This window comes from Pinus tabuliformis, chromosome 5_1 (assembly GCF_031772625.1).
Source record: "Pinus tabuliformis cultivar Carrire ecotype Pingquan chromosome 5_1, CPIR1, whole genome shotgun sequence".
Taxonomy (NCBI): Eukaryota; Viridiplantae; Streptophyta; class Pinopsida; order Pinales; family Pinaceae; genus Pinus; species Pinus tabuliformis.
Window position 1 is genome coordinate 68,405,998 of NC_142305.1, and position 12,354 is coordinate 68,418,351.

Here is a 12,354-nt window from a genome sequence, read left to right on the forward strand (position 1 = left end):
CTTCTTAGGAGTCGGACCTGTCGTAAAGTCTACCTGTGAGAGCAACTTACCTTTGAGTTGTCTCTTTGGCAAATTTCGAAGTGCTTGTTGATTGAGTATTGAATTCCATTTTACAAAAAGAACAAAAAGATTTGAGTTTTTGTTTTGACTGGTCTTTTGATTCTGCATTAGCTGGTCCTTGGCTTGATTGTGGTCAAGTAAAACAACCTAGAATCATCCTTGTAGGCTTTTGCCTCGTTAGGTTTGCTTTAGAGTAAATTTCTTTTTGATTTGCTTGTGAGTCAAGTTTTCATAGATTTTATAACTTTTGAGATTGATTTTCGTTAAAATAGATTTATATGCTTTATTAAATAAGAGAAAATACAAAAACATCTCCTTTGAAAAGTTTTGTTTCAAGTAGCTTTGAGGGATTTTGAAAGAAAAAGAATTTTTCGTGCACGTAAGGAGTAGTCATGTTTGTATGCTTGGAAAGATAAAGAGAATTGTTTCTTTGATTGTCTTTACTAAGAAAGTTGTTTTCTATAAAATTTGCATTTCTCAACTCTCTTAGTTAGGAGTTTCATTGAAAGAGAAAAGTAGCGTAAATCATCTTAGGTGCATCTTTGTAGTGGTTTGAGTCGAGTCTACACACCATTGGTTTCATTTCCACTACCTTTTGTCTTTAAGAAAAACCATAAAATTAACGCTTAAAGTAAAATCAACTTAGTAACTTTTATTTACTAAGGCTCTGAAACACCAATTTAGATCAGGCTAGTGTCTTGGAGTAGGAGAGTAATTAACTCTCCAAGACAACAAAATCAAACAAGTAGCTTATCTTGTGATAGAATAAATCCAATTGTCTCATTTGTACTCTGGGAAAGCTCCTCCTAAAGGAGAAGCACGAGCTCGTGTCCGAACCAGTGAGGGGATCAATCCTCCCTTGTTGGGAACGATGCCAGACACGCACGTATTACAAACGGTAAACCTCGGATTAACCATTGTCGAGGAGCCAGGGGTCACTTGTCGGTAAACCTTGGATTATTGTCAAGGAACCGGCAAGGGGATTGAGCTTGATACTCTGCCCTTGCGTGCTGTCGGAGTGTAGACTGTTCCCCCAGGTGCATTTTTTGCAGTTGGTAGCCTTAGTGACCATTATCTTTAGGATTCTACCGAGGTGACGGTGGAGGGAAGATCCCACTGTACCTGGAGCAGACGTCGGCTAGACTCACTTGGATTTTCCGGGGGGTTCACTTCACTCGAGACGGTTAAAGTGGAGGAACTTGTGCCGGTCTATTCATTAAGCAGGTTGCCGGGGTAACTGTTCCACCCGCCACTTCTGTACTGAATCCGGCGATGTTGGGTTTCATCTCCAACTAGCATTTTCGGTCTGGAAGGCTATTGTTTGTGCTTGGTTTGACGCCCTAGATTCTTTAGGCATTTGCTTCAAATTTGTTTGGTTCTTTAGAGACTTTAGGTGGTTTGATTTGAGATTTTACTTTGTTTTCGTGTGTAGTAGTTAAAAGTTTTTAGCTGTGGCGGAATTACCGAGACAGTCCCGTAGACTTCGGGGCCAGTCTCCTGAAGTTGTTTCTGTGGCCGAATTGTTGAGGAGATCCCGTAGACTTCGGGGTGAGCCTCCTCGAGACGACCCCAGTAATCTAGAAGGTTTGAAGGTCCTTGTAACTCCTCCTAGTGGCAGTAGAGTAGGTTCACCTGAAGAAGGAGAATCTTCCTTGGTAGTCCATCCAGATTACCAAAGTCTAGAGACAGGTTATAATCCCGAAGCTGTTACAGTTTCTGAGCTTGCTGGTAGTTTTTCGTCTACTAGTGATACATGCGAAGAACCTGAAATATCTGAACCTGTTACTCCAACTTCTAGTGTTCCAAATTCACCAAGAGTAGAACGAGTTATCACCAAAAATCTTCCTACTGGTTTGATTGCTATTGAAGAACTTGCTCCAGAGGAAGAAATAGGCGTCTCTAACCTTGAAGATCAACCTACTATTGAGCTCAGGGAGCGTGAATATATCTTTTACAGTCCTCCTAGAAGTACCACTTGGTACCTTTCGTTAACCAATTATTTAGACAACTCGGGGGTAGGTTTTTCTACACCTCGTACTCCTTTTCCACCTGGAGGTATTTATACTCCTGTAAATATGTCTGGTCAGTCGTCCATGTTTACTCAAACTCCTGAATCTTTCTTACACGGCGGTCCTTCTGTTCCCACCGGGTATCAATCACTTTTTGGTACCTTTGCGGGGGCATCTCCTCAACCCATTGATCATGGGTTATTAGCTGAAAACAATGGTAACATACCATTGGGTGTAGGAGACATTTACATGATGTCAGGTTCAGTTCCCGTTTCCCAACCTCAAGGTGGCCAATTACCACTTGGGGGGCAGCCTCAATTAACCCCTGGGGGGCAACCTCAAGGTACACAAATTGTGTCTGGGGGGCAACCTCAAGGTCAGTATGTACCTATGGTGCAATACATGCCTCAAGGTCAACCCCAGACTCAATATGTACCCCAGGGTCAACCTCAGTATCAATATTTACCTCAAGGGTATCAACCCCAAGGGTATCAACCTCAAGGTCAAGGTCAACCCCAGTATCCGTATTTACCTCAAGGATATCAACCTCAAGGTCAATACTCGAGTCAAGGTTATCAACCACCTCAAGGTCAGTCATATGTTCAAGGTATGGGAACTGTACCTTTCAATTATCAATCCTATCCTCAATCTGGTTATGGATCTCAGTATCCTCAACCTGTTACGGATCAATACCCCGGAATGATAGTGTGGGATCCATCACAGGGTCAACAGGTGTTGCAGCCAAGTATACAGTTGGTACCTCAAGCTGGACAACCCGTAGTTTCTGGTCCACCCCAGCAACCGCAACCTGTCCAGTCAAATGTTCAAACTTCTGTAACTTCGGTAGTTACTCAGCCGCCAATTGCACCTAGTACTCCATCTCAAACGGCTACTGCAACTACCGCTACATCTGTCGCACTTACTTCTGGAGTATCGACAACTCTGGTTTCTACTGTCTCTGCAAACACTCCTCAGACATCTTTACCGTTGTCTGGATCTACGATTCAAACCACGGTCCAGATGCCTATAGGTCAGCCTGGTATAAGTACGGTTGTCACTACTCAACCTCAATTTGTTCATCAACCGTACCAGGGACAGTACCAACATGGGCAAGTTGTCCAACAGCCGGTTTACCAGTATCAACCATATCCTGGGTACACTTATCAACAACCTCAACAACCCCAGTACGGTCCGGTTAATCCTGGTTTTCCAGGAGGATATAATATCCCTAATGCGACTCCTGTTCCTAGTTATCCTGGATATCCTCCTCCTGGGACTGGTCTTGTGACCTAGAGTTTTAGAGATCCTAACCGGCAATTACCGTTTATCGCAACTTTGGATTTACCAGACTTGACGCGCCTAACAAACGATCCAATTCAATATCTTCCGTTCTGGCTGCCAATGCCAAATAAGTTGCCCAGTGATATACCCAAGTTCGAAGGTAAGTCTGGAGAGGATCCATCCAATCATGTGATGACTTACCATCTCTAGTGTGCTTCAAATTCTATCTCGGATGATTCGATCCGCTTACGTCTTTTCCAGTGTACACTCATTGGTCTCGCGGCCAAGTGGTACATTGAGTTACCACGGGCCTCTTTTTACAATTTTAGCCAGTTAGCTACCTCGTTCTTAACTCACTTTCAGTTTCCAGTCAGATACGATAACGGCACGGAGTTATTAACTTCACTAAAACAATCAACGTCCACGTATATTTCTTATCACATTCATGAGTGGAGACGTCGAAGAAGGCTAGTGAAAGTTTTTATTCCGGACCAAATCTTAGCTGAATGGTTTGTTAAATGATTATTACCGAAGATTACTGAAGATGTAGCTAAGGCCGGAGTAGTTACTGAGGAGCAAGTCATTTCTCAGGCGCAGTACCTTGACTTAGTTTATACTCAATCGGGTACGTTACACGAGAAGATTCCAGATCTTCCAAAATCGAATCAAATCGCTGCTGCTCCTTCGGGATCTCATGCCGCTGATGGTATGATTGGCATCGTGAATACAAAGAGCAAGAAGAAATCTTCCAAGACTTCTACTACTCCTATAATCACTTTGCCTGATTCCTCGACAGGAGAGTCTTCTCCTGAACTTTCCGCCGATATTCACGCTGTAGAATCATCTACGGCCAAATCAAAAAACGGTGGAAAGAAGAAAGGAAAGAAGAAGGCTAAAGCAGACAAGGCTCCAAAGGAGAAAACGGAAAAGTCGGAAACCAGTGACGAAAAGCGCAAACCTCGATATCCTTGTCTTATTTGTGAAGAGGATCATTTTACAAGAGATTGCCCTCATCGGGCCGAGGTTGTAAAAATAGTCAAAGGTTCTCCCACTCCTGCTGTGTTAAAAGATCCATTTCCAAAGCAGGAGAGTAAGATGATAGGTTCTTCCTCGACTGCCAGTGAAGAACCCATTTTGATGATGTCTCATGTGAGGATTGTGAATCGATCGCAAGATTATGGTAGTAAGAATCCTGTTGATGGTAAGGAAGCAGAATATTCTCATTCTAATCCATCAACCTCAGCTCCTGGTTCCGATCCACTACAGATCGAAAAACCTAACCCGGACTTAGTAATCAAACCACCCGCCAAGGGTTTACTTCGAAGGTCTGCTTTCAATCCACATGCGAGAGCAGCCCAGAATTACAACATTGTTGAGGACTTAGCTATTTCACCCTCAGCAATGTCGGCTTTAGAAGTGCTGCAATCATGCCCAGCATAGCGAAAATTACTTTTGTCGTCTATCGGAGCTGTTGATGTTTAGGACCCGAATCTGATAATCTTCGATCGAGAAAATAGTACACCGCGTCTACCCCATCAAATGGCTTTCCAAATTCCAGTGGTAGTCAAAAACAGGCCTATTCATCGGACTATGATTGATGAGGGAGCTTCTACGTGTATTATGTCGGTTCAATGTTGGAGATCGCTTGGTTCTACTTCGTTGAACCAATCCCCGACCATCCTTAAGGCCTTTGATGGCCGTGGGTTCCGTCCATTTGGTATTCTACAGGAATTGCCTATAGGGGTAGAAGGTAAAACCGTTAGTCTGGATGTGGAGGTGGTTGATGCCCCTCTAGACTACAACCTTCTTTTGGGTCGAAGTTGGTCATATGCTATGACAGCGGTCGTTTCATTGGTCTTCAGAGTAATTAAGTTTCCACATAACGGTAAGATCGTGACAATTGATCAGTTGACATACTTTTCATCCGACCCAACCTCTTCAGAGAGTATCCAGCATGTCGGTAAGACGACAATCCCTTATAGGGATGTTGGCGTAGGTTTAGTTAAAGATTCTGGTTTACTGGGAACTTTTCCTTTCCCTCCAATCAACGCAGACCCTTCATTTGCATCAATTCATATGATTACATCAGACAACATTATTTATGATGATCCTTGGATTGTCCCATCTGAATCTGAGATAGACTCATTCGGTGATGCTATGCCTTTGAGTCCATATGAAATTGCTTATGAAGGCGTCATGTCTTTTACCGACTCGCGTTCAACCCAAATCGACCAAATAAATGTGGTCAGTGAAGAGTCACTTTTCACATCAACCTTAGAACGGATAGCGTTTCCCGAAGTCGTGTCATCTGACGAGCAACTTCGCGAAATCCTAAGTGTAGACGATCTACCATGGGAAGATCTCCATCACAGATCTTCGTTTTTACCTAAGGATGATCCTTTTGAAAATGATTTTTCATCTATCTTTACCGCTGAATATGTCAAAGACGCTCAGAATCCAACGAAACATTCTGATTCAGAGTTGAATTTAGGGAATATTTCTCGCACTATTCCCATTGATATTTCAGTGAAGCTCGGAATTGAGGAAAACATTCATATAGGTGCCTCATGTACAGAAGATGAAATTCGAACTTACAAGGCCCTATTCCAAGAATTCCGCGATGTGTTTGCCTGGCCTTACGAGGAAATGCCAGGAATCGACCCTGCCATTGTTGTTCATGAAATAAAGACCTACCCGGACGCTAAACCCGTCCGGCAACGGTTGCGTCAGATTCACCCTCGGAAAGCGGCTGCGATTAAAGTAGAAGTCGAGAAGTTGTTGAAAGCAGGTTTCATTTATCCAATCCCGTTAACGGATTGGGTATCGAATATTGTTCCGGTCAACAAGAAACAAGGAAAAATAAGAATATGTATCGACTATAGGGATATAAATCGAGCTTGTCCAAAAGACAAATATCCTACGCCTTATATCGATCAAATTACTAATTATTGTGCCGGAAGTGAAATGTTTTCCTTCATGGATGGTTTTTCGGGCTATAATCAAATCAATATTCTACCTACCGACCAACCAAAAATGGCATTCATTTGTCCATGGGGGACATTTGCTTATTGCAAATTACCTTTTGGACTTAAGAATGCTGGGGCCACTTTTCAACGGGCGATGTCTTACACATTTCATGACATCAAGCACATTGTGCAACCGTACCTCGATGATTTGCCTGCTCATTCTTTACATCGAGCTGAGTCCACTTACGAGCAATCTTTATGAGGTGTCGGCATTATCGAATTCAGTTGAATCCCCACAAGTGTGTGTTCTGTATAGAGACAGGTCGATTGCTGGGATTTTTTGTTTCAAAAGCCGCCATTCGCGTCGATCCCTCGAAGGTCGAAGCTATCATCAAATTGCCTCCTCCTTCGAGTTTGCGCCAACTCCAAAGTTTGCAAGGGAAAGCGAATTTTTTACGCCGATTCATTCCAAATTACACCGAGGTCACTAAAGGTTTTACACGGTTGTTGAAACAGAACTTTCAATTCTTTTGGGACGAGATTGCCCAACAATCTTTTGATGCACTTAAGCACGCGTTGACCCATGCACCGTTGTTGCATCCTCCCAACTACAACCAGGACTACTTCTTATACCTCGCAGCTTCGCATTCCACCATTGGAATGGTGTTAGTTCAAGAAGATGAATTCAGAGCGGAAGATGTGATATATTATCTTAGTAGGACATTAAACCCCACTGAGCTAAAATATTCGCATGTGGAGAAGTTGGCCCTGGCAGCCGTTCAAGCTGTCCAGCGTTTTCGTCACTACATTCTTCTCCGTAAAACTACAGTTATTTCGGATTGCAACCCTATGATTTATATTTTGACAAAACAACTGCTAGGGGGCAAGTACTCTAAATGGATCGTTATCCTGCAAGAGTTCGACTTGGAGTTTGAGAACTCCAAGTCTAAGAAATCCTTAGTTTTTGCGGAATTGATGTGTGATTTCCCGCGTGCTGACACAGAAACTGTGGCAGAGGAGTCCATTGCGGACGAATCTTTGTTTCTTATCAGTACTTTAAATCCGTGGTACGGGGATATAATCATCTATCTCCAAACCCAAACCTTTCGGCCTGAAGCTTCAAAGTCGGAACGTCGAAAAATTTGGTTTCAATCCCAGCAATACAAGATTATTGGAGATACACTTTATCGTCGGGGGGCAGACTTAGTTTTTCGACGTTGTTTGACTCACGAAGAGGCTGAGAGGGTTTTGAATGATTGTCACTCTGTAGCATGTGGCGGTCATATGTCTGGGTATGCCACGGCTCAGAAGGCGTTGCGCGCTGGCTATTTCTGGCCGTCCATGTTTAAAGATTGTATCATTGCGGTCCGAAAATGCCACAACTGTCAAGTGTTTGATCGCAAGATGCGCGCACCACCTACTCCTCTCCACCCTATAATTGCCGTTGGTCCTTTCGCCAAATGGGGTATCGATTTTATTACTTGTAACCCTCACTCGGCCGGGGGGCATGCGTATATCATCCTCGCGGTTGATTATTTTACTAAATGGGCCGAGGCGATGCCTACATTCGACGCAAGCGGCAAAACAGCTGCAGTTTTCGTATTCAATCACATTATAACTAGGTTTGGTGTCCCACAAGCAATCATCACTGACCATGGGAGCCATTTTCGAAACATCATGATGACTGAGCTTACAAGCCAGCTTGGTTTGCGCCACGATAGCTCTACTCCTTATCATCCGCAAGCCAACGGTTTGGTTGAGTCTATCAACAAAGTTCTGGTTATCATGATCCGACGAATCATTGGTATTCATCGGTCGAATTGGCACAACATGTTATTTTCAGCGCTATGGGCATACCGAACTTCAGTGAAAACTTCAACAGGTTTCACCCCTTTCCAGCTAGTTTATGGCTTGGAAGCTGTGTTACCCATTGAATGCGAAATCCCATCACTTCAAATGGTTGTCGAATTACTCCCAGCTACTTCCGAAGAGGAGAAACGTTTATTATACTTAGCTCAATTAGATGAGACTCGACGTGATGCTGCATTGGCAATCGAGACTCACGCAAAGCGAATGAAAGCTCAGTATGATAGAAATGTGACCCCTCGGAGTTTTTCGGAGGGAGACCTAGTGCTGTTATATGATCAAGCTAACGATAAACTAGGTGCTGGAAAATTCGTTCCTATGTGGCATGGACCCTATATCGTAAAGCGAAAGCTAGTAAAAGGGGCCTATGAGCTGGTAGATTTCGATGGGGACTCTTTGGGTAAACCCAGAAATGGACTTTACCTAAAGAGGTATTATGCTTAAATGGTGGGTATGGAGAATTTTAGTTAGGTTAGGTTTTCTTTCTAGCTAGTATGTTCGTTAGTTTAGATAGTGTGCTTAGCTTAGAAAGTGTGTTTTTCATCGTTATTCTGGCTTATCTTGGTTTTACTCTTGATATCGCAGATGTCGACGCCTCTCCAAACGTACATTGGATTTGCCGATGGTGCTTGTCGTAGTACACGGAATATCTCTTCCGCAGCTGGGGTTATCTATTCGCCCTCTGACGAGTTAGTTTCTATGCATGGGGTGAGCCTCGGTCAAACGACGAACAACATTGCAGAATACAGTGCAGTGGTTGAATTATTTTCTGAATCTATTTCATTTGGAATTCGACGTTTGATAGTGAGGTTAGATTTTGAACTCGTTGTATTACAGATTAATAGAGTATATGCCATTAGAAATCCTGTGTTATTAAGGTTGTTTTTGAAAGTGCGTCTCTTGGAACGTGAATTTGATTACATTGAATATCAGCATATTCCAAGGTCTTTAAATACATTAGCAGATGCAATTTCTTCTCGAATGTTGGACAGACATTTACGATAATCATGCAAGTAAATTTAAAAAACATTTCATCACATATGTTAAACAAAATGAGTCGGTGATAATGATATATATATATATATATATATATATATATATATATATAGGAGTGTGTCAAAAATATACATCGTCTTCGATCATAGGTTGAAAAACACCTTATGATCGGAAAAAATGATAAGTACAAAAAGCCAAAATGTCATATGTGTCTACAAAAGTGACTAGTCAATCACTGGTGGTGCTCTCTATGCGAGACCACTGCCCGCGCTACCCTACACAAGAACCTCCTAAAAGGTCCTGGGACTGCAACCACATAGCGCTGAAGTCGAATAGGAATATCATCTATGGTGGTCTCTGGTATATCCGCCGTCAGACGCTCTAGATCCTGTTCCAGCTCGGCTAAGGTCTCTGCAGCCACATCCTGTGGGGCTGGTGCTGGTACAGCTGGTACTCTCCTCTCAAAAGCTCGGAGGTTGGCTGGACGCCGTGGACCTACATCTGCATTTTGAAAATTTGTGCTATCAGTTTTGAGGCGATATATAAAAACAAAAAAAATACATAATTTGAAAACTCGTGAAAAATGAAATACCTCTGTCGTCCCACTGTTCTCCCTGTGGAAGAACCATGTCCGGATCATTCCGAAAATCCATTCCGGCATAAGGAAAGTCCTGAATAGAAAAGACCTGGCTCTCTAGCCAGTGAAAGTAACCATCAGGAAATCGAACAACTGCTACGCCCTCATCAGGATGCCGGGCCATTACCGCAACCCATCTCGTCAACTTAGGCTCCCGAGGCGCCCCAACTCGAACTGTAAGATGCTGGGGGACCAACATTGGAACTCTCTCTAGGGCAAAGCTCACGACTATAGGCCCATATCCAAATGTCTTTAGTTGTCCTCTCTTTGCCCTGGTTAGTTGGCCCTTCAAATTAGCCAACACAGCATCGCACTAGTTGAAAATGGTGTCGTGGAAGCAGTCTATAGCCATCCGCATTTGGGACCCGGTGGCTTGGTGCAAAGCGGCCGCGCCGCAAAGTCTGGTAACAGTAAAGGCTATCACCATAAGTTTAGGTCGGGATATGTACTTGATTTCTATCCCCTTCTCATGGTTTTGGTTGTTGCACCACTCTAGCCGGAGACTAGCAAGGGATTGGCCACCCGGCCTAGTCCCGAATAGAGAAAGTTGCTCGCCCCTGTTAGGCAAGCCAGTGAGAAAATATATGTCGGAGGGCTCTATCTCGATCTGGTGCTCTCCGATGTAGAAACATTGCTCCTGAATGTTCCACCTTTCAACCAGCCACTCAAGAAATGGCACCTGGCCCCTCATGCCATGTATGGCCCAGTATTTGTACAGTCCACATGCTTTTAATGCATCAATGGAAGTTTGATGACCTATCGTGGCCAAATCAACATCCTCGTGCTCTCTTTCACGCCAATCAAGCATGGTGTGCTCCCTGCACATCATAAAACATCAGTTAGGATCCATAAAATTTAAAAATTTTGGTCTATTTTGGAGGTATGAGGGTTTCAATTTGTGTTTTGCGGGGTACGCACCCCGGCCTTTAGGGACAGAGCGTCCGGACGCAGCTTCCCTTAAGGCCGGGTGCGTACACCCATAATTTTCCCATTGGGAAAATATCGGGGTACGCAGGTCAGCAGTGCATGACCTGCATACCCCGAAGTGCACATCTTGAAACCCCAAGACCCCCAAAAAATCAAATGAAAGCTTAAAAATGAATTCTAAACCGATGGAAATCAAGAGAGGGGTGTTGTAGAATACCTGGTGAAACGGCGTTCGATTCTGACGGTCGGATTCTCCGCAATCTCCACGGGAAGTTTCTTGTCAAAAGCCCTTTTCTCAACCTCAACAGTAAAATGGTAAAAATGACATGGTAAGAAGTCTTTTTATAGGTTTTTTGGATAAATAAATGATAGATTTGTTTATTTTTCACCATGAAAGGACATTTTCGATGTATTTTTTGCCCATCTTAAACAGGTATGAGTAATGTGTTGTTTCTATGCAAGACAAAGGGACTTTAGGGTAAATTATCATTTTTCACATCAGAGTCATCTTTTAAGCTCTTTTCTTACTCCTAAAACATGAAAAGATTTCCGAGCGTTTCTTTTACACTCGTTAAAATGGAATTAAAAGATGGTCCCCTTATAGCTCTTTTCTGACCGTAAAATCAGGAAAAGATTGCCGGGTTTTTGTCGTTTCAAACTCGATACGGAAATAAAACGACGTGTCCTTGATCGCTTTTTACTTTTCAGGTCAGAGACACTAATCATGAAAGTACTCCTTGGTCGCAAGATCAAGCGGTTCTCCCAAGTATTATTTTATACTTTTTCGGGCTTGGGGGACACAAATTTACGAAAACGTTCAACCTGGAGTCTTCTTAAGTTTTTCAGACTCTCTAAAAATTAAAAACGCCAAGTTTCTCCTATACTGGGCTCGTTAAAATTTCACAGTAAAGGACCTGTTCAATTACAAACAGGAACGAACCACTCCTTCCTAGGGTTCGAATCAAAACTAGGTTGGACTCATCCGAAGGATGAGCTTATAATCAAGCATATGTTATCCTCCTCAAGCTTGTTAAAAATAAAGAGGTACTTGCCAGAAATGGTGGGGGAAAAGAGAGAAGAATGAGCCTATTTGTTATCTTTTGTCTCAGAAGAAACTTTATTACCACTCTTGGACACGACACTTTTCATTCACCCGGGTTGGGAAATCCTTTACCTCATAGTTGATCAAACCACATTGAAAGTCTTCAGCTGGGTTCCAGGGATTAACTTTGAGTCATTCATCACCAAGCCATCTATCGTGTCGTTATGTGTTCAAGAGGTCTGCAAGCAAAACTTTCATCTGCAAAATACTTGTCATCCATTTGACCATCCTTGAGTCAGTCCTTACAGCAACATTTCTTCAACTTGAACAATGATTTCGTGTTGTGGGCTTGCCTGCAACGGGTCGCTTTCTATCGACATCAACAAATTATCTAGAGAGATGACTTAGAAATCGTCAGTACCTTGAAGTCTGCATGCATCAATGGCAGGTTTCTCACCTTTGACGTCAGTTTACATCAGTGACTTTCGATCGAAGGATTCCGTGAAATGTTCGACATCAACTCATTCATTCACATCTCATGGATTGTACTGGGTACTTTGAGAACCATTG